This window comes from Euphorbia lathyris, chromosome 7 (genome assembly GCF_963576675.1).
Source record: "Euphorbia lathyris chromosome 7, ddEupLath1.1, whole genome shotgun sequence".
NCBI classification, from domain to species: domain Eukaryota; kingdom Viridiplantae; phylum Streptophyta; class Magnoliopsida; order Malpighiales; family Euphorbiaceae; genus Euphorbia; species Euphorbia lathyris.
In genome coordinates, this window is record NC_088916.1 from 24,446,023 (window position 1) to 24,460,134 (window position 14,112).

The following is a 14,112-nucleotide window of genomic DNA, read 5'->3' on the forward strand; positions in this document are numbered from 1 at the left end:
GGGGCAGAACTCTGGTTTTTATCTGTTTTGGTCCATGGGCTTCCGAAATATGCTCTAATGGTCCCTGGCGAGTCCTAAAAGTGCTCCGACGGTCCCTGAATTGTCCGGAATTGCTCCAAAAGGCTCGGTCTGGTTCGGGAATGCTCAAATAGGCCTAAAAACACCTAAAAACACAGAAAATACCAAAAATAAGAGAAATAACTAATTCTAACTAAAAGATAACAAAACGATAATAAAACTGAAAGGAAATAAAGCAAAAGGAAGCTAAAAGGGGCCTAAAAACCCTATATAAATGGGAGCTATCATCTAGTCAGTCCAAACCGAAGAGAAAGAAATAGATATAGGCTAGCTCAGTATAGGCTAAGTATGTAGTCTCTATGCTTGTCTTCTTCTTTTGTTTGTAAACGCTGACTACCTATATTAATATCATACTTGCATCTTTTATTCAAACCCTGAGTTATGATTTATTTTTATATACGATGCTGTGTATTAAGTCATTATGTATCTTCAATTGAATCAACTATGTTTAATACTTATAAAACTTATTGATTGGACCCAATGCTGATAACATGTTTGACATTGACTTATATGTTTATAAAACATTGTCTTATAAAACTCATTGAACAACAAATTACTCAGCGCTCTCTGAATGTTAAATCTTCCGCTTAAACACTGAGTAAAATAGAATATGTTCCATGAGCTGACCTATATCTGAAAACTGACCTTAGACTTACTCGATTAAACCTTTAAATGTTTAGAGTAAAACTAAGTCAGTAGCTCAACCCTTACGGGGGAGTTTGCTAAGTATATTAGGTCAACTATCATGGGGGAGCTCAATACTGAGTTCTTCACTGAATAGTTTTGCCAACATCAAAATGGGGGAGTTTGTTGAAACACCTTTCCACATAATTTTGATTTGACAAAATTGTTTAAGTATAATATTCCAAACACACTAAGTTTAAATGCTTTGATTTATTCTACTAATGTATTTGTTCAATGTTGAGTTAAATTGTTTATAAGACACAGGAATTAAAAGGCCCAAGCCCAATACGGAAGTCAAAGCCCAAGTCAAACAATTCAAGACAACTCGGCCCGCGTATGTCAAAACGTTGTCGTTGTATACAAAACACAACTCAGCATCAGAAGGATCTAGAAGACCTTCGTGGAACAACTTCGGGACGAAGCTGCTGAGTTGATTCGACAAAGAGTACAAGACAGCAGCTGGCTAGGAAAAACTTCCAGACAAAGTGTTTCCACTTTGGGTAAAGTTCAGACGACACAGTATGCTGTCCAGTTGACTTTACCATAAAAGGAGAGACATTCTGCCGAGCTGACTAAAAGCTGACCGAGGACAGAAGATACTCAAATCTGGTTGGCCGAGAGCTCTGAGCAAGACAGGATTACAACGACAGGAAGCCGTTTCCCTCCAACGGTTATTTCGAAATTCGAAATGACCGATGCCCAGACGTCTCTATAAATAGTGCCATCAGAAGCTTCATTCTACACAGAACTTGATCAAGCCATTACGCTGACCAAATCTCTACACAAAGTTCTGTAAGAAAAAGCAAAGCAACCTTACACTAAACTTCATATCTTTTGTGTAAAAGTCTAGAGTGATTATTCAATCATCTAAGGTGTCTTAGCAAATCATTGTTTAGGACAAACATTTATCCTTTCTAGAGATTAGAAAGGAGAGGCTAAGTACTCGGTTATAGTACTCAGCGAGAGATTAGGATTGAGTAGAGGTATAGAGGAAGGTACTCTTGTTATACTCAGTTGCTAAGATTGTAAAAGGTTTGAGGCTCTACCTTTAAAGAGCTCAATAGAGAATTCGAAAGCTCGGAACATGTTCCGGGGACAGGACGTAGGCTTAGAGGCCGAACCTGGATAAATCTACTGAGTAACGTATTTCTTACCTTGAACTCCTTATATTTATTGCTTGCTTAAATAACCAAAAACTGACCAAGTAAAGAGGTCAATCTGAGTTGTGCGCATTGAACATTTGAGCTCAGGAATATACTCTAAGTGCTATCTCCTGACTCAAGCTAAGAAACTGACCTAGTCACCAGTTGACTAAGCCAGTATCTTGCTGTTTACTCAGCGCCGCTGTTAAAATCTTTTTTCTAAGAAAAAGAAGTCTGCCCTAACGAAAAAAGTTTAAATAGTTCCTAACCCCCCATTGGAACTATACTTGTAACGTTATAAGGGACCAACAACAATGTCTTTTTTCCGGACAGAAAGCTGATCTCACAAGCTTCATATATACAGATATCTAGACAGTTACATGGATCTGATGAAAAGTAGTTCATTAGGATTGGGGACCCGACATGAGATAACATGATGGGTAGATTCATCCTTGTCACATGTTCATCTCATTGGTATTAATAGGTATAAATAATCCTCAGACTCAAAGGAATGTTAATTGGTCATTCTGGATTACAGAATGTGACGCTTTGATCCTGTTGTAACATGATCCTTAACAGAGATGACTCTAGGGTGTGAACAGTAGACGTTGGGTATCACAGGAAGTGATTGTGGGATCGTTATACATTGGATTGATCATTTATCACTCCCGATAAATGGGAGATATGTCCATGGATCGCTTGTGGAAGACTTGACTCTAAATCCTTGCAAGGTGATAGCTTAAGATTGAAATGCGGATTTCTCTTAACCTATCTAATTGGAGTTGACTCGGCCAGAACAAGTAAAATGAACGTCTCGCTATATGTGACTTGACATTATCCATAGTCATAAGATTCAGTTCAAGGACGTAGTTGATAAAGGATCGAATTATACTGTAACTAATACGGAAAGGTCAACGACAGAATCAACTTGTCTTCTTATAGCTCTGGAGGAATGATTACGGACTTGCTAATCACATACTTTGTACATCATTCTGTTATGCAAAGATTAAATATAATTCTTTGAAAATTAATGAGTCACACATAAGACTTGGAACCCAAAAGAGAGACAGATGTTAATTAATTAACGGAAGCCCAACTGAGCCCAATAAGGCCCAATTACTAAAGGGGGGCGATTTATGTATGTTAATACATAAATAATTAGTTTGATTTTATCAATCCTAATTAGATTAGAATTATGAATTAAATTAATTAAAGGATAAATAAATTAGGAGTTTTAATTAGATTATATTACTCCTATTATTATCCAATAAGGTTATTATTATTATCTTTTATATTTAGATATATTAATAGATAATAATTAAGAATTCTCTTCCGAATTAAATTCTTATTCAATAACCTAATTCTATCTAACTAGGGATTAAATACATAAGACTTGGAACCCAAAAGAGAGACAGATGTTAATTAATTAACGGAAGCCCAACTGAGCCCAATAAGGCCCAATTACTAAGGGGGGGGGCGATTTATGTATGTTAATACATAAATAATTAGTTTGATTTTATCAATCCTATTTAGATTAGGATTATGAATTAAATTAATTAAAGGATAAATAAATTAGGAGTTTTAATTAGATTATATTACTCTTATTATTATCCAATAAGGTTATTATTATTATCTTTTATATTTAGTTATATTAATAGATAATAATTAAGAATTCTCTTCCAAATTAAATTCTTATTCAATAACCTAATTCTATCTAACTAGGGATTATATACAAGAGATTATAAATACCCCCCCATATAGTGAATTTCGAATTCTACCCTAGCAATCAAGAGAGAGAATCTCGACCCCTAGCTCGAGGACGAGATTTTCCACCGCTTCCTTCCGTTCAATTGATTTTCATCTCTTTCTCTTTATCCTTGATCTTGTGTTGATTAATTAGAGACAATCTACTTTGGTTGTTATAAACGGTTGATTCTAACTTGAACTTCTAATGTTTTGTTTTGTGCTCGGGAACTCGAAGTAAGAGTTGTGGGCACTTTGTTTGTAACGGTAGATAGAACTTCTGAAAGGTATTTCTTCTTATCCCTCTTTGTATGAAATAACGATTAACGGATCTTGGGGTTAATGGAAATAGGTTAAAATTTTTATATTTCCGCTGCTATACGTTAGCCTATTTTCATTCACAATGTGTAACCCCCCTCACTAGGATCACATGTTATTTCACACAATATCAGTTATAGACATGCTTTCAATTCTCAATCATATAAACTTCAATCTCATATAAACTTTACATATTATACATAAGAGAAAGCATTTACAATTTATAATACACGTTTAAGTCATTATCCTACATAGAGGATTTACAAAACAAATTACATCACAAGACTCCAAAATGCCTAGATGAGAATGGACTGACACTGCCGGTGCGACCTTAAGCAAGAAGAACTCCACCTAACCTGTAAAATCTGTTGGCAAGGGGTGAGCTGCCTACTCAATAAACATATTACGCATATATGTATATACAAAAGTAATGTACAGAACACATATCAAAATATATCATCAGTACCAAGTTAGAATTTATTCACTTGTTTCACTTATTATAGTAATACTTATTTTAGAAAGGCCTTGCTATACTTAGACAATATATATAAAATGGTCCTTGGGCCCAATCTGTATTCCGGCTCACTAAATTCAGAATACAATCATCTGTGCTACGGAGGAGTTACACTCAACTCACGTACTCATATATCTCAACACATGTGCTTCCGGCTCACAATATTCGGATAGCACTCTCAACTAGGACCATTTCACATATGCATCTCAGCAAGCTCATATTCATTTCTTATCCAACCATTATTCAGTTCCAGTATGTGCACAAGGCTCAACTTGCCATATTTACTTATAACACTGCAACATACTCAATCATATCACTTTCTTATCAATCATAACATATCACAAACACTCAAACATTATCCACATCATTCATATCAGATTCAAACACATCTCACACTCAACAAGTCACAAGGCACAATACATTCATACACATATATAAGCAATATGCTTACCGTCGCACTTGGTTCGATCTATTCAACACCATCGGGTGTGCGTTCAATTGCACCTTGTCCTCCTAATGTCACATAACATTTATACAATTAGACTTAACATAAACTTAATGAAAATATAAACTAATGAATGCTATATGATTTACAAGACACTAACTCCACAAAGTTCATGCAATCTAATCCTTTTGTCTTAGATCATCACATGACCTACTTGCACACATTCTGCCATAACTTTCTCTATATGAATCCAAAGCTTTGGTCGAAATTGTGGCTGGAATAGATAAAGAATGAGTTGTGCACATCATTTGGCAAATGAAGAGGTGTATTTTGTCTTAATATTGGGGTGACACCTCGTGCTTGCTCACAAACCTCAAATTCAGCCCTCCTAAAGTGTAACTTAATCAATTTAGGACATATGAATTCATTCATTCATTCATTTAAGTCCTAACTCAATTAACCAATCGTTACATCTTAACGATACACTAATCGTCTACTAATCGCCTACTAATCGCACGATAATTGCATTATGCATACGAAACTTCTACTGACAATGAGATGAATCTAAAATGTATGTATTCAATTATGAAAACATATATGAATGTGGGAAGACTCATATGTTAGGGTTTTAGGGATGTTACAGTTCTTCCCCCCTTAAAGAATTTCGTCCCCGAAATTCACTTACCAGAAGCTTCAAATAGGTAAGGATATTGTGTCCTCATATTTTCTTCTACCTCCCAAGTTGCCTCATCAAGTGTTTGATTATGACTCCATCTCACCTTAACCATTGGAATTTCACGGTTTCTGAGTCGTTTCATTTCTCGTCCCAAAATCTCTAAAGGTTGCTCACGAATAGTCAAGTCTGTGTTCACTATTGCAATCTCAGGTTCAGGAATCATATGACTTGGGTCTGATCTATATCTTCTTAATACTGACACATGAAATACATCATGTATTAAAGACAATTCTGGTGGTAGAGCTAACCTATAAGCCAATGGTCCAACTCTCTCAATGATCTCATAAGGCCCGATGTATCTTGGATTCAACTTCCCTCTTCTGCCAAAACGAACTATTCCTTTCCATGGGGATATTTTTAAAAACACTTTATCTCCAACTTTATATTCCATCTCCCTTCGGTGCTGATCCACATAAGCTTTCTGACGTTCCTGTGCAGCTTGTAAATACTTCTTTATGACATTGATCTTCTCAACAGTTTCCTGGACTAACTCAGGTCCTTCCAATTGCCTCATTCCTTCAACGTCCCAACATATAGGGCTTTTACACGGTCTTCCATATAATGCCTCATAAGGTGCCATGCCTATACTTGAATGATAACCATTATTATAAGTAAACTCCATAAGAGGTAAATGTATATCCCACTCACCTTGGAAATTAAGAACACAAGCTCTCATCATATCCTCTAAGGTCTGAATAGTTCTTTCTGATTGTCCATCTGTCTGTGGATGAAAAGCTGTACTGAAATGCAATTTTGTTCCCAAGGAGTGCTGTAAACTGCCCCAAAATCTAGATGTAAATCTAGGATCACGATCTGAAATAATAGATATAGGTACTCCATGCAATCTCACAATTTGTTCCACATAAAGTCTAGCCAATTTATCCATCGAGTCTGTCTGTTGTACCGGTAGAAAGTGAGCAGATTTCGTAAGTCTATCCACTATCACCCATATACTATCGTGTCTACGCCTTGTTCTTAGTAATCCCATCACAAAATCCATAGTGATCCTCTCCCATTTCCACTCTGGTATGGTTAAAGGTTTTAGTTTTCCCACGGGAGCTTGATGTTCGGCTTTAACCTGTTGACATGTCAAACATTTGGAAACAAAATCAGATACATCTTTCTTCATTGTAGGCCACCAGTAAAAAGGTCTCAAATTTCTGTACATCTTTGTCATTCCTGGGTGCATAGCATAAGGAGAATTATGTGCTTCCTGTAGAATTTCTGATCTTAAATCCGCTACATTTGGAACACATAATCGACTACCTATCATCATAGTCCCATCATCTTCCACAGAAATATCAGGTCTTTTACCTTCTTGTACACGATCTCGCATTTTCTGTAAATAAGGATCATGCCATTGTGCTTCTTGGATCCTTTCTTTCAAATCTGGTTTTACCCGTAGTGTAGCCATCAAACCTGTTACTTCATTTACTTCTAACTGCACATCCATGGCTCGCATCTCCACTAGTGAATTCAAACTATAACTCTTCATACTAGCCACAATATCAACACTCTTTCTACTCAAAGCATCTGCAACCACATTAGCCTTTCCTGGATGGTAATCTATTGTACAATCATAATCTTTTAATAGCTCAATCCATCTCCTTTGTCTTAGGTTCAGCTCCTTTTGTGTAAAGATGTACTTCAAACTCTTGTGATCAGTGAGAATCTGAAATGTCTCCCCATATAGGTAATGTCTCCATACCTTCAATGCATGGATGACTGCTGCCAACTCTAAGTCGTGTGTGGGGTAATTCATCTCATGAGGTCTCAGTTGCCTAGAAGCTTATGCAATGACTTTCCCATTTTGCATTAGAACACATCCCAAACCTTGTCCCGAGGCATCTGTATAAACAACAAAACCACCACCTTCAGAAGGTAACACTATCACTGGTGCAGAAGTCAATCTCTTCTTTAGTTCCTCAAAGCTTTGGTGACATTTATCATTCCACTGGAATACAACTCCCTTTCTCAGCAATTTAGTTAATGGACCTGCAATCAGAGAAAAACCCTCTACAAATCTCCTGTAATAACCAGCTAATCCAAGAAAACTCCTAAGCTCTGTAACATTCTTTGGCGGTTCCCATTCATCAATAGCTTTAATTTTGGAAGGGTCGGGTTGAACCCCTTCACCTGACACCACATGACCAAGGAATACAACCTCATCCATCCAAAATTCACATTTGCTCAGCTTTGCATACATCTGATTATCTCTTAAAATTTTCAAAACAATTCTCAAATGTTGTTCATGCTCACCCACAGTCCTTGAGTACACTAGGATATCATCAATGAATACCACAACAAACTTATCTAGATATGGCTGAAAAGTCTTGTTCATTAATGCCATGAAAGCTGCAGGAGCATTAGTCAAGCCAAAAGGCATCACAAGAAACTCAAAATGACCATACCTTGTACGAAAAGCAGTTTTAGGTATGTCAGCTTCTGCAACTCTCAACTGCCAATAGCCCGATCTTAGGTCAATCTTTGAAAAATGACGAGCTCCTCTAAGCTGATCTAGCAAATCATCAATCCGAGGCAATGGATACTTGTTTTTCACTGTCATTCTGTTCAGTTGTCTGTAATCAATACACAATCGCATACTTCCATCTTTCTTCTTCACAAATAATACAGGTGCTCCCCACGGTGAAGTACTAGGTCGTATAAACCCCTTCTCAAGTAGTTCTTCTATTTGTTTCTTCAATTCTTGTAATTCCATTGGAGCCATTCTATATGGAGCAATTGATATAGGAGATACTCCTGGCATGGTCTCAATAGGAAAATCAATCTCCCTCTGAGGTGGTAATCTTGGTAGTTCATCTACGAATACATCTGCAAAATCTCTCACCACTGGAATATTCTCCAATTTGCCTCCATCCTCCCTAGTGTCCACAACATGAGCTAAATATGCCTCACACCCATTTCTAATCCATCTGATTGCTTGAATTGCAGATATTAAACAAGACGGCACAACCTTTCTCTCCCCAACAAATAACACAGTTGATTCTGAATTAAAATGTAACACAACTTCCTTTGAACAACAATCAACTTTAGCTTCATATTTACACAGCCAATCCATCCCCAAAATAATATCAAATTCTCTAAACCCCATAACTACTAAATCTATAGGGAACTCACTTCCCCTCACTTTTATAGGACAATCTCTCAAAACCTGATTTACAATAACATTATTCCCAACTGGTAGGATAACTTCCACATCATATCCTAATGGTTCTACCTTCCCATTTATTTTCAATATAAACTCAGGTGTTATGTATGAATGAGTGGATCCAGGGTCAATCAAAATAAAAGCTCAGGTATCAAGGATAGAAATTGTACCAGATATAACCTCTGGTGCTGTTTGAGCTTCACCCCTCGTCATATTGAAGGCTCTATTTCTTGGTAAATTTTGTGTCTGTCCACCCATAGGAGCATCATGTCTACCCCCTCTACCTCCTCCTCGACCTCTGCCTCTACCTCTATCCACTCCAGCTGCACCACCTCCTATATTAGACTGAGGTTGAACTCTCTCTCCTCTATCAACTAATAAGGGACAATCATTACGATAATGGCCTGTTTCTCCACACTCAAAACATGTACCCTTCTTAAATGAACCATAACACTCTCCTGTGTGAGATCGGCCACATTTGCCACAAACCAGGGAAGGTCCCCAACACTCACCTCTGTGTACCCGTCCACATGTCTGACAAGCTGGAAAAGATGTTGTCCTCGCTCCTCTTCTATACCCACTATTAAACCGACCACCTGAAAATCTGTTACTACCAACAGATGGAGCACTACTCAAAACATCTCCAAATCCGCCCCGTGATCTAGTCCCACCACGATAGATACTACTACTACCTCTAAATTGTTGAGAATAGCCTCTAGAAGAAACTGAGAATCCACCTCTCTTTGATGGCCTGCTAGACTGACCCACTGTATCAAATCTAGCCCTTTTGGTTACAAAAAGTTGTTCTCTATCTTTCACAATTTCCTCAGCTCTGAGTGCAGATTCTACTAACAATCTAAAGCTCGTTTCATGTGCATGAATCCCCATTCTAACATCTGGGTGTAGACCATGTTCAAACCTACGACATTTTGCTTCTTCTGTAGCCACATTTGCAGGTGCATATTTGGCTAAGGTGTTAAACTTAAGCTCGTATTCAGCCACAGACATATCCTCTTGCATAAGGGTCAAAAACTCTGTTTGTTTCCTATCTTTATATATCATTGGCATGTATTTATTAGTGAACAACTTCTTGAAAATATCCCATGTTATTTCAGTTCTAATTCTTGTCCTTTTTATAGATCTCCACCATTCTAAAGCTTCTCCAGTGAAAAGATTAGAAACATATTTGACCATTGAGTCTAGTCGACATTCTGTGTTCTCAAGTACATCTTCAATCTTGGCCCACCATTTATCAGCTATATCAGGATCTGTGCTACCCTCAAACTCTGTTGCACCCATCTTTTTAAGTCTCTCAAAATTTTTATCAAAGATTGGTGCATCTCGACGAGCTTGAACACGTGGCTGAGGCTGACCTTGAGCCAAATAGATTCCCATCATTTCTTCAAACTGGTTGTAACCCTGCGGATAACCTGCATGTCCTGAAGCTCCTATATGTTCTGATCCCCCAGACTCATGAACATGACCAACTGAACCATGACTAGACACATTACCGGATTGTCCATTCTCACCATCAGACTCCATAACCCTACATGAAACATGACCATGTCAACATGCTTTTAGCATAAGAAAATATGATTATGTGGTCTTAACCTGGGAATCCAAAACAAGTCATACACAACCTAATCCCTAGGAAAGTAGACCCGCTCTGATACCACTAAATGTAACCCCCCTCACTAGGATCACATGTTATTTCACACAATATCAGTTATAGACATGCTTTCAATTCTCAATCATATAAACTTCAATCTCATATAAACTTTACATATTATACATAAGAGAAAGCATTTACAATTTATAATACACGTTTAAGTCATTATCCTACATAGAGGATTTACAAAACAAATTACATCACAAGACTCCAAAATGCCTAGATGAGAATGGACTGACACTGCCGGTGCGACCTTAAGCAAGAAGAACTCCACCTAACCTATAAAATCTGTTGGCAAGGGGTGAGCTGCCTACTCAATAAACATATTACGCATATATGTATATACAAAAGTAATGTACAGAACACATATCAAAATATATCATCAGTACCAAGTTAGAATTTATTCACTTGTTTCACTTATTATAGTAATACTTATTTTAGAAAGACCTTGCTATACTTAGACAATATATATAAAATGGTCCTTGGGCCCAATCTGTATTCCGGCTCACTAAATTCAGAATACAATCATCTGTGCTACGGAGGAGTTACACTCAACTCACGTACTCATATATCTCAACACATGTGCTTCCGGCTCACAATATTCGGATAGCACTCTCAACTAGGACCATTTCACATATGCATCTCAGCAAGCTCATATTCATTTCTTATCCAACCATTATTCAGTTCCAGTATGTGCACAAGGCTCAACTTGCCATATTTACTTATAACACTGCAACATACTCAACCATATCACTTTCTTATCAATCATAACATATCACAAACACTCAAACATTATCCACATCATTCATATCAGATTCAAACACATCTCACACTCAACAAGTCACAAGGCACAATACATTCATACACATATATAAGCAATATGCTTACCGTCGCACTTGGTTCGATCTATTCAACACCATCGGGTGTGCGTTCAATTGCACCTTGTCCTCCTAATGTCACATAACATTTATACAATTAGACTTAACATAAACTTAATGAAAATATAAACTAATGAATGCTATATGATTTACAAGACACTAACTCCACAAAGTTCATGCAATCTAATCCTTTTGTCTTAGATCATCACATGACCTACTTGCACACATTCTGCCATAACTTTCTCTATATGAATCCAAATGCCCTGTTTATTGAACCTACTGAAACTAGACATATATGGGTATAACATCATCACCCATAACATCATACATATATGTAATCATTCAGTTCAAACCCACATAACAATATATATACTAAATCAGGCTAGTTTCCTAAATCAATGAGTTCTAGGTTCCTAAACAGTACATCAAACATACTCAATCACTTCTAAAGCCATGACAAATCAGTTCTAACCAACATAACATTAATATATATTCATTAAGTTAAAGAAATCTTCCCATATGCTAAAGGCATGAACCAATTGACAATCTCTTCAGTCAGCCTTCCCATGTACTGAAGCATTCTGACTATCCCTGCAAATATTATGTTCAAATAAAAAGGAATCAGATGAGTGCATACCATCTTCAGAATCAGGCACTGTATTGCCATAGGTTAAAAAAGATAAAGACCCAAGCTTTTCAGCAGTGAATCTGAATAAAATAAAATCAGTGTAGCTAAGCGAGAGATCTAAACCTTTCAACGATAGGTCTGAAAATCACAAGATCCTTATTCCAGCTGCTGAAACCGACATACACAAAAGTAAATCAGATGAGGAAAAGATAGAGTAAGGAATAATGATACTCTAATACATCTAGGAACGAAGAAAATATGGCTTACCAGTACCGTATTTCAAGCTCACCCAATGATTGCATGTTCAAATCAACCATGGAGATAGAGAGGGTTTATATAGCAGCTGAAATTTCAGTCAAACAATAGAGCGCCTAAAATTTGGTATGGCCGCGTAAGTGAAATTTCATTTGCCGCTTTTTTGTTTTCGGCATACAATGACATTCATTTATTAGATGTGTCATTTGTTGATCACATCAAATTTAACGAAAACGCACGTTTTCTTTGGATGACAAGATTCTGTAATCATAATGTCATCTGAGAATCGAGCGCATTTTTTATTTCGCCTTCAGATGACATACAGTTAAAATACTGTCACGAAAAATATTCAGACGACACGAAAATAAATGTATGTCATGTATCTTGTGTCATGTGAAAGGGAAAATGACATAGTGTTAAAGTGTAGTCTGAAATCAATTTGAGCCAGACCCATCAAGCAAATAATAGAAACAATCCAACATCCATATTTGGGTTTGAAATAGTGAAAGTGTAGTGCGAATTCAATTTGTGCTAGCCCATCAAGCAAAAAAAAAAAAAAACAACAACAAAAATAGTCTGAAATCAATTGGGTTAGTTACATGTTAGTCAATTTTGGTTAACTATTTACAACAAACCATTAGTGTAAAAAGAATTTCTTTAAATGTCAGGTTTTTGAAAAAAATTTGTTATATTATCAAACATGGTAACTGTTGAGTTTTTTTTAAATTGGAAATAATTTAAAAATAACTGAAATGTGACAAAAACAGAAATAAAAAATGACAGAATGATAAAAAATATAAGAAAAAACAGTAAAAGCAGAAAAAATAGTTATCAAACTGTAAAATAATTTTCAAAAGTTCTTTTATATGTAATTTCCTCAAATCAATTTGGGCGAGACCCATCAAGCAAATAAGAGAAATAGAGTCCAACAGAAGGCCCATTTATAAAGAAGGGAAAGCAAATTCAAGTACTGAGAAATAGAAAAAGACAAGAGTAAGGAGGTTTAGACTATGAGTTATTATGTACAAACTTGTAATAGAGTTATTAGAGGGAAGCAAGCAGTCTGATTGCAAATGTTTTTTGTTCTATATATATATATATATATATATATATATATTAGTTAATTAATTTAAAACCCTAAAACTAAAAGTAGTATATATTGTATTTCGGTTCGGTGTTGGATCGAACCAAATCAAAAACCAAACTGTTGAAACACATTTCCACAATTATTTTGATTTGACAAAATTATTTAAGTTAGATTTAAATTCCCATGATAAATTATTCTAACACATTAAATTTAAATGCTTTGATTTATTTTATACTAATGTGTTTGTTCAATGTTGAGTTATTTAATTTATAAGAACAAAAGACATTAAAAGATCAATGCCCAAAAGCCCACAAGAGAAGGTCAAAGCCCAAGTCAATAGATTAAAGCCACATGGCCCAGGAGGAAGAAACCAAGCCCAACAGCGAGAAGGATCAAGAAGACTTCTCAATTGCTTCATGCCGAAGCTACTGAGTTAAACGAATAGAAGACATGTCAGGAGTTGACCTCAGTAACTTCTAGACAAAGTCGTTCCACTTTGGGAGAGTTTCAGAAGACACAGGAAGCTGTCGGGGACACTTTACCAAAAGAAGAGGGACAATCTGACGCCTGCTGACCTGACATACCTGGCAATTGAAGAAGGCAGAAGATGCAACGCTCTCATTGGCCGAAGGCACTAAGTAGTGACCGAGTGAAAGCGATTGTGTGCCGTTTTCCTCCAACGGTTATTTCGAAATTTGAAATAACCAGTGCCTCAGATGTCACTATAAATAGGCCTCTCAAATGCTTCATTCGATGCAGATCTTCA